Source organism: Mus musculus, chromosome 7 (genome assembly GCF_000001635.26).
Source record: "Mus musculus strain C57BL/6J chromosome 7, GRCm38.p6 C57BL/6J".
In the NCBI taxonomy this organism is placed as follows: Eukaryota; Metazoa; Chordata; class Mammalia; order Rodentia; family Muridae; genus Mus; species Mus musculus.
Genome location: NC_000073.6, coordinates 110,736,375 through 110,753,191, shown reverse-complemented (window position 1 = coordinate 110,753,191; position 16,817 = coordinate 110,736,375). Strand labels below are relative to the sequence as shown.

The following is a 16,817-nucleotide window of genomic DNA, read 5'->3' as shown; positions in this document are numbered from 1 at the left end:
AATTTATTTATTCACTTTACATCCCAATCGGTGCTCCCTCTCCTCCCCGTTCCCCCACCAGAGTCCTTTCCCCTTCATTCCCCCCTCCCCTTTTCCTCTGAGAGGGTGGAGGAGCTGAGGCTGCCCCAAAGCTGTTGTCCACACATCTTTACTTGCAAGTGTTCATTGCAATGAGCCATTAGTGTGTTTTGAAGCTTCTGGCTTCTGCTACACTATCTACACTGGGCCCTCACAGGAACTCCTCTTGGATACCTTGTTGTTGCCCTGTGCCACGGAGAGCCTGATGCTTTGGATCTGTAGGATTCCATCAGTTCATAGATAGGATTGATGTTGGTTGGGTGGATCTGGGGCTGGAAGATAGCTGAGTTTGTCAGCTGGCCCGCTCCCACACCACCAGGGCAAGCTCTCCACACTGTCCCAGCTGCCTCACTCAATGCCAAAGCCAGCAAGGGGCTGGGGCAGCTCTCCTACTTTCAAGTCCTCTAGGCCAGTTCACCAGTGCCTTCGCCTCCAGGCCAGCTCTGCTGTGCTGACCAGATAGGATGCAAAGACCACTTTCCCAAATGCTGCAGCCAGTGAGGGGGCTGGCCCAGCTCTTTTGCTCTCATAACCTTGGGGCTAGCTCACCCGCCTGTCAAGGTGAGCTCTCTTCCTTGCTCATGCTACCCCCACAACAGATGAGGAGGTGGCTCTCCCTCACTCATGAACTCAGGGCTAGCTCACTTGCACCCCTGAGACTAGACTTCGCTCTACTGTGCTGTAGGTGGTAAGGGGCATGGGTGAGGATCTTAAGTTGTGTTTTTAAGAAGGAAAAACAAGTGAATTTTTAAAAAATGCTTTGGGGCATGGTGGCACACACCTTTAATCTTAGCACTTGGGAAGCAGAAGCAGATGGATCTCTGAATTCAAGACCAGCCTGGGCCACACAGTGAGTTCCAGGCCAGCCAAAGTGACAGAGTCAACCCTGAAACACTGAAAAATCCCTGCGGAGTGAGGGTAAGGCAGACCAGGCCAGTTACATCCAAAGACGTCAAAGGGAGAGTGAGGATCAGACATGGAACGACATAGACATCCAGAGAAAAACTTAACACAGTCTAAATGATATTTTAAAGGGCTTAGCATAATTGATAAAGTCCTAGCAGGATATATTAAGAAGAAACAAAAAGCATAAATACCTAAGGGAGGTCTGAAATTAATTTATTTATGAATTTTAAAAGTTTTTATTAGAAGATAGAACAAGGGGCAAGAAAGATGGATATACACTTAAGAGCTCTCACTGTTTCTGTAGAGGCCTGGAATTCAGTCAGTTCTCAGCATCTGTGCTGGGTGGCTTACAAAGGCTGGTAATTCCACCTCCAGAGATCCAAAATTCTCTCTTGGCTTTAGCAGCTGCTGCATTCTTGCGAACACACACACACACACACACACACACACACACACACACACACACTAAAAATCTTTTTTTAAAGGAAAAAAAAATACTACAGTCTAGGCAGTGTGCAGACCATAACTCAATTAATAGAGTGTTTTCCTGAGATGCACAAAGCCTGGGTTCTGTTCCTAGCACCGCATAAAATTGGGTGTAGTGCTGCATACCTAAAATCTCAGCACTTCGGAGGTGATGGCAAGACTTGTCCAAAGTCATCCTCGGCTACATAGAAAGTTTGAACGTGGTATACATATGTGGGAATCTATCTGAAAATAAAATGGCAGGCTATCCACTGTCAGGCACTCATAGCAACGTATAGACAACAGCGTAGGAACGGCATGTAAACACTTAGAAAGGAAAGCCTGGGGTGTCCCTGGAGCCACTGGCTTGTAACAGTTCTAAGGTACCTATGACAGACATTACAAAGCAGGCAGTCTCTTCATCACGGTTTGCTGGGATCCTTGCCTGCCCCCGCCCCCCTTTCTGAGCAGCTTCCTCCTGGACCTTCCTTCCCTTGGCCATGTGGAAAATGGAAACAGGGAAAACAAAGGACTCTGGGAGGTGGGGGTGGAGGTGGACAATACTGTTCCCTCCGGGAGCATCTGAGGTGTTTGTGTCTAGTGGGTTCCATTGACCAGCAAGTGTCCTCAGCCCCACTGGGGGAGGTAGAGCTCTCCCACACGTATGCTGTCTTTGTCCTCTTGCCTGCAGCCTCTCGTCCTTCCCAGTGGCAGTGACAGCTGCAGCACACCCCATTTTCATGCCAAGCCTTTACACGTCCTGCATCCTCCTGGCTAGGATCTAGAAGCACACTCATCTCTTCCTACTTTGCTGGCTTCAACATTCTGCTGTTTATTCCATTTTGTTTAAATGATAATACTTGCAAAATGTGTTTAATATATCCTAACTACTGCTGTTTCACTGGTAACTCTTTTTTTTTTTTGTAACTCTTTCTTAAAAGAATAGTCTAATGTATGTAGATAGCATGTTTTACTCTGTGTGTGTGTGTGTGTGTGTGTGTGTGTGTGTGTGTGTGTGTGTGTGTACATTGCCTGTGGAGACTAGAAGAGGGTGTTGGATACTCTGGAGTTACAGGTGGTTGTGAACAGCCTGGTGTGGATGCTGGGAACTGAACTCTGGTCCTCTGAGAGAGCATCAAGCACTCTTAATTACTGAACCATCTGCTCCAGCTCCCGATTTTATTTACCGCAGAACGTTTCCACCAATCCCCAAGAAGCCTTGTTCTAGACATTTCGGATTGGTGAATTTGTATGACATATGGCTTCTCCTCTCTGGTTTCTCGCACTTAATATTTTTCAAGTCCATCCATGGGGTAGTATGGAGCTGAACGACATTCTTTGGCACAATCACACCAATTTTGTTTCACTTGTCTGCTGATGGACAAGCTGGTTGCTTGCTTTAATTTTGAGGAAGTCGAAGAAAAGAAAAGAAACCATCATTTCATCCAAAGCTGTGGAGATTTACGTGTGTTCCCTTCTGGAGATCCCATCCTTTTAGCTCTTACATTAGGGCCTTTGACAAATTCTAGCTCATATGAATACTTCTGCCAACACACCTTTATGTGCAAGTTTTTCTGTGGATGAATATTGCATTGCTATTACACAGATGCCCAGGAGGAAAATTGGTAGGTAATACAGTAATTCTTTGTTTAGCATTTTAAGAAACGTTCAAACTGTCATCAAAAGTGGCAATACTATTTGACATTCCCACCAGTAATGCACGGGGCTCCACCCTCTCCATATCCTCAGAGTCTTCGTCATTGTCCTTCTTTGATTGTTATCAATGTTAGTGGGTAGGAAGCAGAAGTGGCATCTCATTGTGGGAGGGGGGGCGTCTGATTTACATCCCACTGATGATTGACAGAGAAAGCATCTTTTTGTGTGCTTATTGTTGACTCTGTATCTTATTTCAAGAAATGCCTGTCAAAACATTTGCCCACTTTAAAATTATGTTATTTCTTTTTATTGCTGGTTTTTGATGGTTCTTTCTATACTCTAGGTACGTGACCCATATCAGATAGCATTTGTACATCAGACATACAGTGTTTTCTCTTATTTCATGTGTTTCATTTCACTTGTCCCTTAGTGTCTCTTATGGAACCCTGGACTTTAAGAAAATCTGTTTTTTCTCTTTTTTAAAAGAGAAAGCATTATAGAGGTAGAGAGGCGGCTTAGCAGTTAAGAGCACTTGCTGCTCTTGGGGAGGACCCAGGTTTGGTCTCCAGCACCCAAATGGTGTCTTACAACCATCATAACTCCAGTTCTAGAGGATCTGATGCCCTCTTCTGGTCTCTGCAAGCGCCAGGCATGCACATGGTGCACTTACATGCATGCAGCCAAAACACACTCAGGCAAATAAAAGCAAATAAATCTTTAAAGAAACCATAGCCGGGCGTGGTGGCGCACGCCTTTGATCCCAGCTCTTGGGAAGCAGAGGCAGGCGGATTTCTGAGTTCGAGGCCAGCCTGGTCTACAAAGTGAGTTCCAGGACAGCCAGAGCTATACAGAGAAACCCTGTCTCGAAAAACCAAAAAAAAAAAAAAAAAAAACCATGACTTCAGTCAAGGCTATGAGGATCCACCCCTGTTTTTAATTAACATTTATTATTATTATTATTATTATGGCTCTGACAGGTCTTCAATAAAATTTAAGGTAATTTTTGTATGTGATATGAGAGCCCAGCTTTATTCTTTTGCATGGTTATTCAGTTTTTCTTTCTCTACTTATTAAAGAGTCTATTCCTCCTTCTCAGAATGTTGTTGGCATCCTTGTAGAAAATCAATTAAGTATGATACAAGCATGTGCTTACTGCCGGACCTGTTCTGTCCACTGACCGCTTTATCTGCCCTCATGCCAGCAAATCACTCTCTCCACATTGTCAGAAAATTGTCAGGGAATGTGAGCATTGTCAGAGAGTGTGAGCCCTCCAGATTTGTTCTTTCTCAAGATAGCTCTGGTTACCCTGGATCTTTTACATTTCCACATAAATTTTATTATAAGCTTGTCAAGTCTGTAAAAATCCAGCTGGGATCTTGATAGAGGCTGGGTTGAACAGTCTGAGGAGAACAGCCATCCTGACAGTGTTAAGCTTCGGAATTCATGAATACAGAACATCTTTCTGTTTGCCGAGGTCTTCTCTGATTTCAGGGATGGCCTGTCATCTCTGAATGTCATCCTGTCATCCATCGTCTGTTAAACTTAACACTAGATAGTTTATTCTTTTTGCTGCCACTTTTGCATGTATTGAGAGGGTTTTTTTGTTTTTATGATCGGATATCTTTTCTATTCTGAGCAATGTCCCAGGTGCAGTTGCGAGGAGTCTGTTCTGCCGCAGGTGGTTAGAGCGTTCTCTTGCTATTAAGCCTTATTTATTTATCCAAGTTCATTGTTGTTTCTGCCTGTCCCTGTTGATCTGTCCAGTTGTCCTAATCACTACTCAAACTGGGGTGTTGAGTTCTTTAAATATTATTGTAATAACTATTTCTTCATTTGTTTCTAGTTTTGCTTCATGCATTTTAGGTTATATTATTGAATGCACATATGATCAAAGTTTTATATATTTTTGATGCTTAGACTATTTTATGATTATAAAAATGCTTATCTTTGCCTCTAACAATTTTTCCCTGGATACCTCTTTTGTCTGGTATTAGCAGCATTGGCTTTCTTTCGGTTACCGTTTGCATGGTGTATCCTCTTCTATTTGTGGTGGTTTGGATGAGAATGCCCCTTAGGCTCCTAGGTTTGAATGTTTGGGTCCTAGGAGGTGTGGTCTTGTTGAGGAGGTGTGTGACAGGGTAGGCTTTGAGGTTTGGAAAGCCTTTACCAGGCCCAGACTCAGTCTTTCTTTCTTGGTGTCTCTCCCTCGCCCTCTATCTGTCCCCTCCACTCCCCTGCCTCCTGCATGAAAGTCAGATGTAATCTCTCAGCTTCTGCGCCAGCTCCGGACCTGCCTGCCACCATGCTTCCCACCATGATGGTGTAAGTTACCTTGTGTAAAGTTACCTTGGTCATGGTATTTCATCACTGTACTAGAAACTAAGACACTATTCTTTTATTTTCAGTATTTCTTTTTTAAGGAAGGCTTTTTGTTGTTATTTAATTTTATTAAATTTGATTGGTTTTGTGTGTGTGTGTGTGTGTGTGTGTGTGTGTATGTCCACAGCATGCATATGAAGGTCAAAGACCAGTTTGCAGGAGTTGGTTCTCTCCTTCCACCATGTGGGTCCTAGGGATCAAACTCAGGTCGTCAGCCTTAGCAACAGGCTCCTTTACCCACCGTGCCATCTCACCAGCCCATTTTCCATCTATTTCTGTCTTTGAAGCTAACATACATTTTGTTTAACCTATAGTTAATGTATCTACTCCGCAAGACTGTTAAATTTTACTCTGAGTTTGACTTTTTCATGTACTTCACAAATGCATTATAACAAATATACCCCCAAATCTTTAGTCTAACCCAACACAGACTCATCCCTCACTCCTGTTAGCATTCAGTGAGGCTGGCAATTCCACTACTTGGCTCTCTCCAAACAATAACAGTTCCTTACCTGTGGCAACTCAGCCAGCTTAGAGTCTTCCAATTTTGGAAACAGGAAGTGGGAGATGAACAGATGGAAGGGGTTAATGCCAAGCTAAATATGATGCAGGCCACTTCTGCTACAGTCTAACCATCCAGACGCAGTTATATAGCCCAGTCTCAAGAGCAGTGGAGAAGGGAACTTTTAAAAGAACACATGGGGGAGAGAGAGATGACTCAGCAGTTAAGAGCACCTGCTGCCCTTGCATAGGACCTGAGTTCAGTTACTAGCACCTACCACTGTCTGTAACTGCAGTTTTAGAAAATATGATACTTTCTTCTGGCCTCTGCAGTCACGAGACATGCACACACATGTACATTCAGACATACACAAAACACTTAGACATAAAAGAAATCTTTTTAAAAAGAACACACGGATATTTGGTGATCCCTTGGAGTCTCCCCTGCACCCCTATTCCATGTGAATAACATAATTTACATTTGAAAAGGAGGAAGGATAGCTAGCATTCACTCTTTTATGACTCCGGGCCATCCAAGGTACCAAGAGGTACCAAGAGGCACCACGAGGAAGCCATGCAGTCTTCGCAGTTCTTTTTTCTGGGCTCAGATCCTGGACCTGCTGTTTATTATGTTACCTTAGGCACCACATTAATCCCTGTAAGCTCAGGTTCCCTCATTTATGAAGTGGGGATTAAGTGTTATTATCCTACTGCCTAGGTTTATTGTCAAAATGAAGTGATGCAGTCCCTACACGTAATTCCCAGTAAATGCATGTCAGGGATTGCTTCTTACTAGCTAGAGAGGAGGAACCCATGAGATAAGAAGTGATGCCGTGCAGAGAATATTATTGTTGTTAATGAGGTTTCTCTCCACATGGCTCCAAGCAATGGCAGAAAAGTGAATGATCAGACAGAGGAATTACAAATGGGCCCATCTACGTGATGAGCAGGTACCTGATAATGGCATATATTCTTAGAAGTGTGTGCTTCAGGCCTGGATGTGCTCTCCTGGGGACCGAGAGAAATGAGGCTTAATGGAAATATGATTTAAATCTCCATCAAGTCCCTGTTCAGAGGAGCCTGGGACTGCCTGCACTCCACACAAGCTTCGATCTACCCCTGAGAGTCCTAACCGTGTGTGTGGCTCCAAGAGCCCCAGAGAGAGAGTCTGAAGAAAAGGCAAAAGCCAGTCTTTCTGGACTGTTCTGAGGATGTAGATGAGAGGCTCTTGCTCATGCAGCTAAGAGGTAGGGTAACAAGGGGAGCAAGAGTTAAAGTTGCTCACCAGAGCTGTGTGGGTGAATTCTGGGGATGTCTGGATTAGGCTCTTCACCTGAGAGGTGACAGAGAACCGCTGGGCAGAAACACAGGTTCTAGGGCTGGGGATATAGCTGCATGGGTAGAGTGCTTGCCTAGTGTGCAGGAGGTCAAGTCCAAACCCCACCATTTCATAAGGAGTGGTATCCTATGCCTGTAATCCTGGAACTGGGGAGGCTAGGCAGGAAGATCATGAGTTCAAGGTCACCCTCAGCTACACAGAGAGAGTTACTGGCAGGCCCCGACTATACGAAAGACACTGTATCAAACAAACAAAAATCAGCTCCAAGGCTTCCCTCCAGTTAACTGTCTGGTTAACTACTCGTTCGTTAACTAGTGCCAAGGGGGTTGCTAACTTCCTTCTCCAAGGGTTGGATAATTCATTCATCCATAAACTGGATTTGTTGTGTTGAATGACTTCCACTCCTCCCTCCCCATCTGCTGTCCACCATCCTCTACTCTGGCCTGTGTCCCCCTTATAGACAGGCTCTGGGGACTCCTTTGCCTACGGACTTCTAGTGACACTAAAGAAATAAACTAGTGGGTGGCAGGCATGTGACCTGTTGGCGCTTGTGCACCTGGATCCCACACTACGGGACCACAGAGGGAGACTTAAGACCCTCCCAAATAACACAGCTACTTTCAAGCAGATATCTCCTTACGCCAAACTCCACGGGTCCTGGAAGTCACTGCTCCTTTCAAGCCTGGGATGATAACCCCAACATGCTGTACGCCCTAGCCTCTTCCCACTTAAGCCCCTCTTCCATTACTCACGTTTGAATGAACCAGGATCGCAGCTGATTAGAAATATGAGCATGGGGCTGGTGAGATGGCTCAGCCGGTAAGAGAACTGACTGCTCCTCCGAAGGTCCTGAGTTCAAATCCCAGCAACCACATGGTGGCTCACAACCACCCATAATGAAATCTGATGCCCTCTTCTGGTAAGTCTGAAGTCAGCTACAGTGTACTTATGTATAATAATAAATAAATCTTTAAAAGAAAAGAAATATGAGCGTGTTATTAGCCTTTTGATAAATGGCTCATAGTGAATCTGCTTCTTTGATAACTCCTTCTACATTAAGATGGGCAATCACGGAGTCACGTGCCTGAACTACAGGGTCCTTCAATGTGATTGGTCCAGAAACAGATGCATGACCCCACAAAGGCCAATCAGATTCTCCCTCCCAGGAACGTGACATTTAGTACAGAAATAAAGGACAGTGGAGGCCCTGGGACAGCGCCATATTAATGCCCAAACCCACCTCCTTAAGGCACTTACAAAACCAGGCAAAGCTGTCCCCTAACCATCTGCACTGTCTGGCTGGCTCTTCCCCTGGGAGAGTATCGGCGACACACTGTACCATCACCTCAGGACAGTCTCCCTCTCTAGCCAGAACTGATTCTGTTGCTTACGATCCATATTGTCTACAATCCCAGCCCCTCGTGGAACTTTTGAGATACATGCAGGATATTTACAGAAGTACTTGTGTGCCCGGCACTCTCAATAACCTTTAGCAATTAATGTCTAAAAAAACCAGCAGGCTAATAATATCCTTCAGTAGGCCCAGGCAGTGTTTATTAAGCTCTGAAGGGCCTATTAGATTCGGGTCTTGAAAATTAAGTAGAGGCTGTGAAGATATCTCACTGCTTCTAATGGGCTGTGTCAGAGGATAAGTGACATCCATGAGTATTGCCTCGCAGAGTGGAATGCTACTCGATTTGCTCATTTGGAATCTGCTCCGATGGCCTTTGGCGGAAGGTGTGGGACTGTCCGTTGAATCATGGGGAGCCAAGGGACAAGTGTGACCAGGCACAGTACCGGTCTCCTGAGATCACCAAGCCACCCAAGCAAAGACTACTAATTATAGTCCTTCCAGGGCTTGTTAGAGTTTTTCCTAAGGTCACAAGCTTGAGAGCCTTTTAAGTTTACTGTTTCTGGAATTTTCTCAACATACAGGAAAAGAGTTAGAGAAGAAATCCTCCAAGGAAAAACAGACGAGAGATAGAGAAAATGAAGTATAGCCCTCAGGCTGAATGGGTCAAATGATGCCAAACCCAGGACAACCCCAGGCAGGGAAAATCAAGAACAAGCCAGAAAACAATATCTAGTCAGGTGAGGTTCATGTCTGAAGAGTTAGTATCTGTCACCTGGGCTCCGTGGCTCTGACTCACTCCCTGCCATTCTTGTGGTTTGATTTGATTTTCTGAATTTTAAGACATAGTCTCACTATAAAGTCCAGGATGGCCTCAAGTTCAAGATTCCCCTGCCTCAGTCTTCCAAGTGCTAGGGTTGCAGGCATGTACCTCCTTGTCTGTCTACTCCTTTCTATCATAGGAATCCACACAAAGAGAAACACTAAATAAAAATCTGAAAACCACAGCTGACAGAGGGGTTGAGGACTCTCTAGTTATTCACTTTAAAGAAACCAAGTCATCTCCACGCAGGAAATGTGGTGTGAGGGCAACCTGAGATGCAGGTGAAGGGTTAAAATGAAACCGAAGTCGCAGGGATCCTCCAGCCTCCGCCTCCGCTGAGATAACCATCATCAATGCTGAGGTATCCTTGATCGCTCCAGACCCCAGCTCCAGCCTCATCACCAAACTTCGTCTTCATGTCATTTCAGCTGAATGGAATCTCAGAGCCCTAAAGGAGAAGATGGGGGGGAAGAAGGAGGGAGGGGCTGGTGAGGGGTGCCATGCCCACAGCAATGACAGATGTCCAGAGAACGAGGACAGAAAGAATCTCCTTTGCCATCTATGGCTACTGATATCAGTGACCATGAGACAAGAGTCATCGCAGCTGGGCCACAGGAATAGGCCAGGACTGTGCAGACCCCAGTTGGTTCTGCCCGCAGAGGATCCAATACCTCAAAGAATTACCTGATTTCAACAGAGACTTTCCCAGCCATTGCTCCTTCCCAACCATAATTCTTATAAAAAGCCTCTAAACGGGACATTTTAAGGCAACTCCCTTGGGTCCACTCCCAGGTTCACATCAGAAGATGAACAATAAATACTTCATCTCCTCTGCAGCCACTGTGTCTGTGTTGCATCAATCAGCCTGAGTGCTTCTCACACCCGACCCTATGCCAGCTGTGTCATTCATTCTAGACAGACTTGTCACTTTCTACAGGGTCCCAAGAGAAAGTGTCCTGGATAGGGTAAGGAGAGTCACCTGTGACTATAAAAAGATTCCTAAGATGTAAATCTTGGCGGGTGGCAGGGTCTTTCTGGGCTCAGGGGTGCATAACTCAAAGACCCAGGTATCAGACAAGAGATGGTCACCACTCACATCAATGATAATGATGATGATGACGTCGACGACGGCAATGACGATGCATACGTGGGCAGCTGACCTCATTACGGGAAATTAACAGAAAGTAGGACATTAAGGAAATGGGAGAGAAATTGAGGAGAGTGGGAGTGGACCTGAGGGAGTTGCCTTAAGGTGTCCTGTTTAGAGGCTTTTTATAAGAATTATGGCTGGGACCAAACAATGGCTGAGGTAAGTTTCTGTTGAAATCAGCTAATTCTCTGAGGTATTGGAACCTCTGCAGACAGAACCAACCAGGGACTGCACAGTCTTGGCATATTTCCGTGGCCCAGCTGTGGACATGATCATGCACTACTCACAGGCTACTCAAGCAGTTAGGGAGTGGCGGTCACACGCTGGTGCCTGTCCTTTCTTTTTCTGACTTGTGCTCAGTTTCCTCTTGGTGTCAGCTGTCTGCTGGCCAGTGACCTTGCAGGTGTTGCTGGCCATTGACCATGGCGGGTTCTGCAGGCTATGAATTAAACTGTACTGGCTTGTTCTCCTGTTTATGAGGCCAGGTTCTACCTTTCACCATAGGCGCCTACAGAGGGAACTTCCTGCCTGAGCAAGTCCGCTGCATTCCAACCAGTAGACGCCCAATTATATCCTGAGGCTCAGATGGAGCAGGCCAGGTAGCCATTCTCTCCGACCCTCTTAAAATGGTAGAAGAGTGGTTTGCTTGGGACAGCCTTCAGAGGTGAGTGGCACAGTCCCCTGAACATCATTGTCTAACTCTGGCCTTGCTCCTTGGTGCAGAGGAGTCTTGCGGGACCCCAAGAGCATCTTGCCTCCCTGTGGAAACCTCCTGAGGCCCCCAAACTAACCATCTTAGAACCCTGCCAGACCACCCATCCTGGTTGGATCTGCCTGCCACCCCAGCTGATCTGCCTGGGACAACCTGCAGAGACAGGAACCTAGCATAACTGTCCTCTGAGAGTCTCCACCCAGCAGCCAATGGAAAGAGATGCAGAGATTCACATCCAAACATTAAGTGGAGGTTGGGGAGTCTTACAGAAGAGTTGGGAGAAAGATGGAGGGATCTGAAGAGGACAGGGACTCCACGGGAAGACCAACAGAGTCACCTAATCTGGAGCCTTTGGGGGCTCCCAGAGACTGAATCACCAACTAAAGAGTGAGCTTAGGCTAAACTTAGGCTCCTGCATATTAACTTAGGCCCCTGCATATTAACATGTATCAGATAAGCAGCTTGTTCTTCCTGCGAGTCCCCCAAAGAACTGGAGCAGGGGTTGCCCCTAAGCCTGTTGCCTGCCTGTGGGGCCCATGCCCCTAAATGGACAGCCTTGTCTGGCCTCAGTGGAAGAGGATGTGCCTCGTCCCACAGGGACTCGATGTGTGTGTGGGTGGGTAGGGGGGAGCTTGACATCCAGAGAGGGGCTTTCCCTTCTCTTTTGAGGAGGAATGGGGGTACAGGGGAGAACTTGTTTGGGGGGTACTGATAGAAGAAGAAGGGCTGATATTGGGTTGTAAAGGGAATAAATAATAAATAATTTAATTTAAAGAATGGTACAACAAGCCAGAATGTTAGAGAACAAACTTGCACATGCCTCCTTGTTTTATAGGTGTCCCACAGAGTACAGAAGTTTATGGGTTTGTGAGGGAGATCTAAACTAAAAACTAGATAGGACATGAAGGGGCCTAAGAGGCAGCAATTGGTCAGCAAGACAGGAGGGAGCTGGAGAGGTGGCCAGTGTTTAAGGACACTAGCTGTTCTTGCAGAGGACCTGGGTTGAGTATTCAGCCCGACTTGGCAGCTCACAATGATCTGTAACTCGAGATCTAAAGGATCCAATACCTCATCTGGCCTCAGTGGGCACCGGGTATGACATGTGTGCATGTGTGCGCGCGTGTGTTAAACATTCACACATACAAAATAAAATGAATAAATCTTAGGAAAAATGGGGGTGGGGTGGGGGAGAGCACCTGTAGCTCTCGTTAAACAAAAACAAAACAAAATGAAGTAAGCCCTGGCCAGCAGGCCTCTGGGCTGTTAAATCAATAAGAACACATTGCTGGGAAATGCCAAGACTGCAAGATGAGCGAGCATGTTTCTCAAGCTGCCTCTTCCCAAAAGTGTTAAGAGAGTGACAGCAACAGCCCCAGGCTCTTGGCAAAGATGTGGAAGCCTAGGCAGAAGGGCTGTAAGGACACAGCCAGCCCCGCCCCCACCCCCTCAGGACAGCTGTCACTCATCAGGGGTCCCTGCTGAGCCTGAGAGTGGTACAGGACCAGTCTGACCCATGCCAGCTCACTTCACTTTGAACTAGCTCAGAGGGAGTGCTGAGACCCCACTGGGGTCTCCCCAGTCACAGATAAAGAAAATACTCAGAGGGGCTCAGCCCCTCTCTCTGTCCATCCTCAAAAGGGACACATTTTGTCTCCCTCTGTTTTTGTGAGTAGGTTGCTATTTTTGTTTTTGGTTCTTTGCCCCAAGCCAAAGACATCAATAACCACAGAGAATCACAAAGAAAAGGAAACCATGATAAATAGTCATGTCCCAGGCTCCAGCCCAAACTCCCAGGGAGAATGTCTCTTAAAATCAGCTCTGAGCTTCAAAACACACATTTCAATTCTAACTGGGAGGGAGGGAAGAAAAAAGTCCTTCTCTACAGACACATGGTACAACCGAAACCAGGAACTTAACTGTGTGTATACTTACACCACAGGCCATTCCTGTAGTCCTGAAATCCGTGGGCTTTTTCTCTCCAGCGAAGGAGCAATCAGCTCTGCAGCAGATGCTCTCTAGAAACCCTCCCTCCCGAGACTGACATCACCGACCTGCAGTCAATGTCACTCTAGCACCACTGAGATGCCACTCATGAGTCTGGGCCTCTAAAATGTCTGGCTGGCTGGCTAAAGGCTGGAGGCTCCACAATCCCTTCCTTTGGTTCAACTAATTTGCTTGGGGCAGGAGTGTGGGTGAGGAACTTAGAGAACACGTCTCATGTTCCTTTTATTATAAAAGACATGTTAACAAATATGAAGGCAGCCTGGAAGTCTCCAGCGCTGGAGTTTCTGTGTGGACTCAGCCAGTCCTGGATCTTCAGCAGCAGCCCCTCCTCCCAAGAACAAGACACCCTCTGAAGTGGGAATATATTGTGACTTGTCTTCACTGTCAATTTAATTGAATTTAGAATCACCATGGAAACGCACCCGTGGGTGTTTCTGGAATGGTTTAACTTGAAAGGAAAGACACACCTTGAGCATACTCAAGGTGGGGCCCACAACAGAATCAAAAGAACAGAAGAGAACGCCAGCTGAACCCTGGATCCCCATTCTCTGATCCCTGGTCAGTACTGGGGACCAACCTACTCTCAGCGCCATGCCTCTCCACCATGCTGGACTGTGCTCCTCTGAGCTGTGCGCCCAAATTAACTGTCCCTCTCCTAAGGTGCCTCTGGTCAGACCACAGCAATAGGAAAATCAACTGGTGTAAGGTCTCATGGTTCATCAGACGAAGTAGGTGTGTGTGCTGCTTGGTTCTTAGCCACTCGATACAAGCATGGGTTATCTAGAAAGAATCAGTGGAGAAAACATCTTCATCAGAATGATGCGTCTGTAGGACATTTACTTGATTCGTGATTATTGGTATGGACGGTGTGAGCGGTCCCACCTTGGGCAGGTGGTTCTGGATGGTATAAGAAAGCAGGCTGAGCAACCGTGGAGAGCAATCCAGGGAGCAGCATTCCTCCCTGGCTTCTGTTTCAGTTCCTGTCTCCAAGATCCTGCTTTTAGTTTCCTCCCCAGGTTGCTTTTGGTCCTGTTTGTTTGTTTGTTTGTTTGTTTGTTTGACCTCAGTGATGGAAACTGAAGCAGGGGAGTATGTCAGGGGAGGAGAAGAGGTAGGAAAGAACTTGATCTGTGAGGATCTGCTTGTGGGCGTGGCTTTCCTCAGCACTCCAATGAGATTGAAGGTGAAAACCATCAACATTCTGCATCCGGTCCTAAGATGCTTTGCGAACCAGACCAAAGACCAAGTACTTTAACCTTACTGTTTTAGACAACTGGGGAATATTATGGAGTATGAGCCACTGGACAAAAACAGACCGAGATGTATGGATGCGAGTGAGTGGGTGAAACACTATTACAACCTCTTCAACCTTTCCCCACGAAGGAAAACTGTGACACCTACCAGAACTCTTCTGCACAAAGGAGAGCTGGAAGCCAGTAGCATCAAGTCGCTCCTCTCTGGTCTCTCTGTCCCTCTTAGATGACTGGAGGGCTCTCAGCACAACTGCACACGATAGAGCTGTCTGGTCATGCAGAAAATCACTCCCACTAGGTTGTAAAGAGTCGTGGAAACTTACTGTGTTACAGTACAAGAATTGGACCATTGGGGACTGAGGAATGGAGCAATACTTTTGCAGGACAGCACCTTTGTATGGTTACTGTAGCTGTCAGACTCCCGCCCACTGTCCCAGCAAAGCCAGAGACACACTTTGGAATGCCTTTTCTACCCACACCTCTAGGAACACTCTCTACTCCTGGACCCTATAGCCTAGCTGTTCACTCATTCATATAGCACATATACATTTATTGAGCACCTACTGTATTCCAAATAGTGCATTAAGTAGAGACACAAAAAGTAAACAAAACAGAGAAACCTTCTCTTCAGAGTTAGCTAGGGAGAAAGGTGTTTTGAGACAGGATCTCACAAAACCTAGGCTAGCTTCCCAATTGCTATGTAGCCAAAGGTTAGCTTTGGACTTTTGATCCTCCTGCCTCAGTCTCAGAAGTGCTGAGATGCCAGAGTTAGTGTTTTAAAAGAGAGAGGTGGATGATGTACAAGCGAAGAAAGACATGAACAAGATAATTTTGGATGATTCTTACTAGGATTTTGTTGCTCTTTTTGTGGTTTGTTTGTTTGTTTGTTTGTTTGTTTTGTGGTAATACTAGGAATCAAGCCCTGCGTGCCCCATGAAATGTTCTGTCTCTGAGCTGCATCTCTAGTCCTTATTTTCATGTTTCTTTGTTTATTTGTTTGTGGGCGTTTTTCATTTGTTTGTTTGCTTGCTTGCTTTCATTTGTTTGTTTGCTTGCTTGCTTGTCTCGGGCTGGTGAGATGGCTCAGTGGTTAGGAGCGCCGACTGTTCTTCCAAAGGTCCTGAGTTCAAATCCCAGCAACCACATGGTGGCTCACAACCATCCGTAATGAGATCTGATGCCCTCTTCTGGAGTGTCTGAAGACAGCTACAGTGTACTTACATATAATAAATAAATAAATAAATAAATAAATAAATAAATAAATAAATAAATATTAGAAAACATACCTTTGGGGAAAAAAAAAAAACAAAGGGTCTCACTACATTATCTTGGCTGGCCTGGAACTCATAAAGATCCACCTGCTTCCCCCTCCCAGATTGCTTTCATTTTGTTTGCTTTGCTCGTATGGATGCATGTAGTGCTCTTAGTGGCCAGAAGAGGGCGTCAGACCCCAGAGCTTGAGGTACAGATGCTTATAAGCCTCCCTATGAGAGCTAGGAACTAAACCTGGGTGTTCTGAAAGTAACAAATTCTCTTAACTATTGAGTCACCTCTCCAGCTCCAAGCTTCTCTTCTTTTTGAGACAAGATATTACTTTGTAGCTCAGGCTGGCCTGAAACTCACTGTGCAGCCCAGGATAGCTTCAAACTTATGATCCTCCTTCCTCAACCTCACCGGTAACCAGAATTGCAGGCCTGCTCACTACATCCAGTGCCTCTGCTATGAATTTTCTATGCAGAAGCAAAACAAATGATGCTCTAGAGAACGATTTGGGAGACATGGTTGCCTACTCTGACCGAGGCTAACTGAGAAAACCTCTGAGGAAAATAGGAACTTCTTGCAGGAGTTAAGGCCTAGAATAAAATCAGGCTTGTGAGCCAGGGCAGGTAAAGAATGCCTCGGCAGAGAAGTGTGGCCTTGGCAAGGCCGTCGGACTTTCTTTACAAGGAACAGGAAATCCGTTTCTAAACCTGATAGGCATATTCAATGGACTCACTTTACTGCTGAGTGGAAAGGAGAGTCATGGAGTGTGAGGAACGAGCAGCATCAGGAGAGCCAATCCGGAGGCTGTTGGAGTACTCATACCAGGTAAGGCACAGCAGCGGCTTTCACAGGCAGTCAGCAGAGGCAACAAAGAATACAGAGTAGCCAATGAAACAAGATCTTGATACAGGCCTATCACGCCAGTCTCTCAGAGACT

General features: G+C 46.0%; 1 long non-coding RNA gene across 1 annotated transcript; it reads right to left on the bottom strand.

Moving 5' to 3' along the window:
• Nucleotides 1–9,691: 9,691 nt before the first annotated feature.
• On the bottom strand, nt 9,692–13,531 carry Gm39068. Its single transcript, XR_869866.1, has 2 exons — nt 13,293–13,531; nt 9,692–9,946 (listed from the first exon to the last, which is right to left on the bottom strand). It is a non-coding gene; the product is annotated as a predicted gene, 39068 (long non-coding RNA).
• Between the last annotated feature and the right edge of the window lie 3,286 nt (nt 13,532–16,817).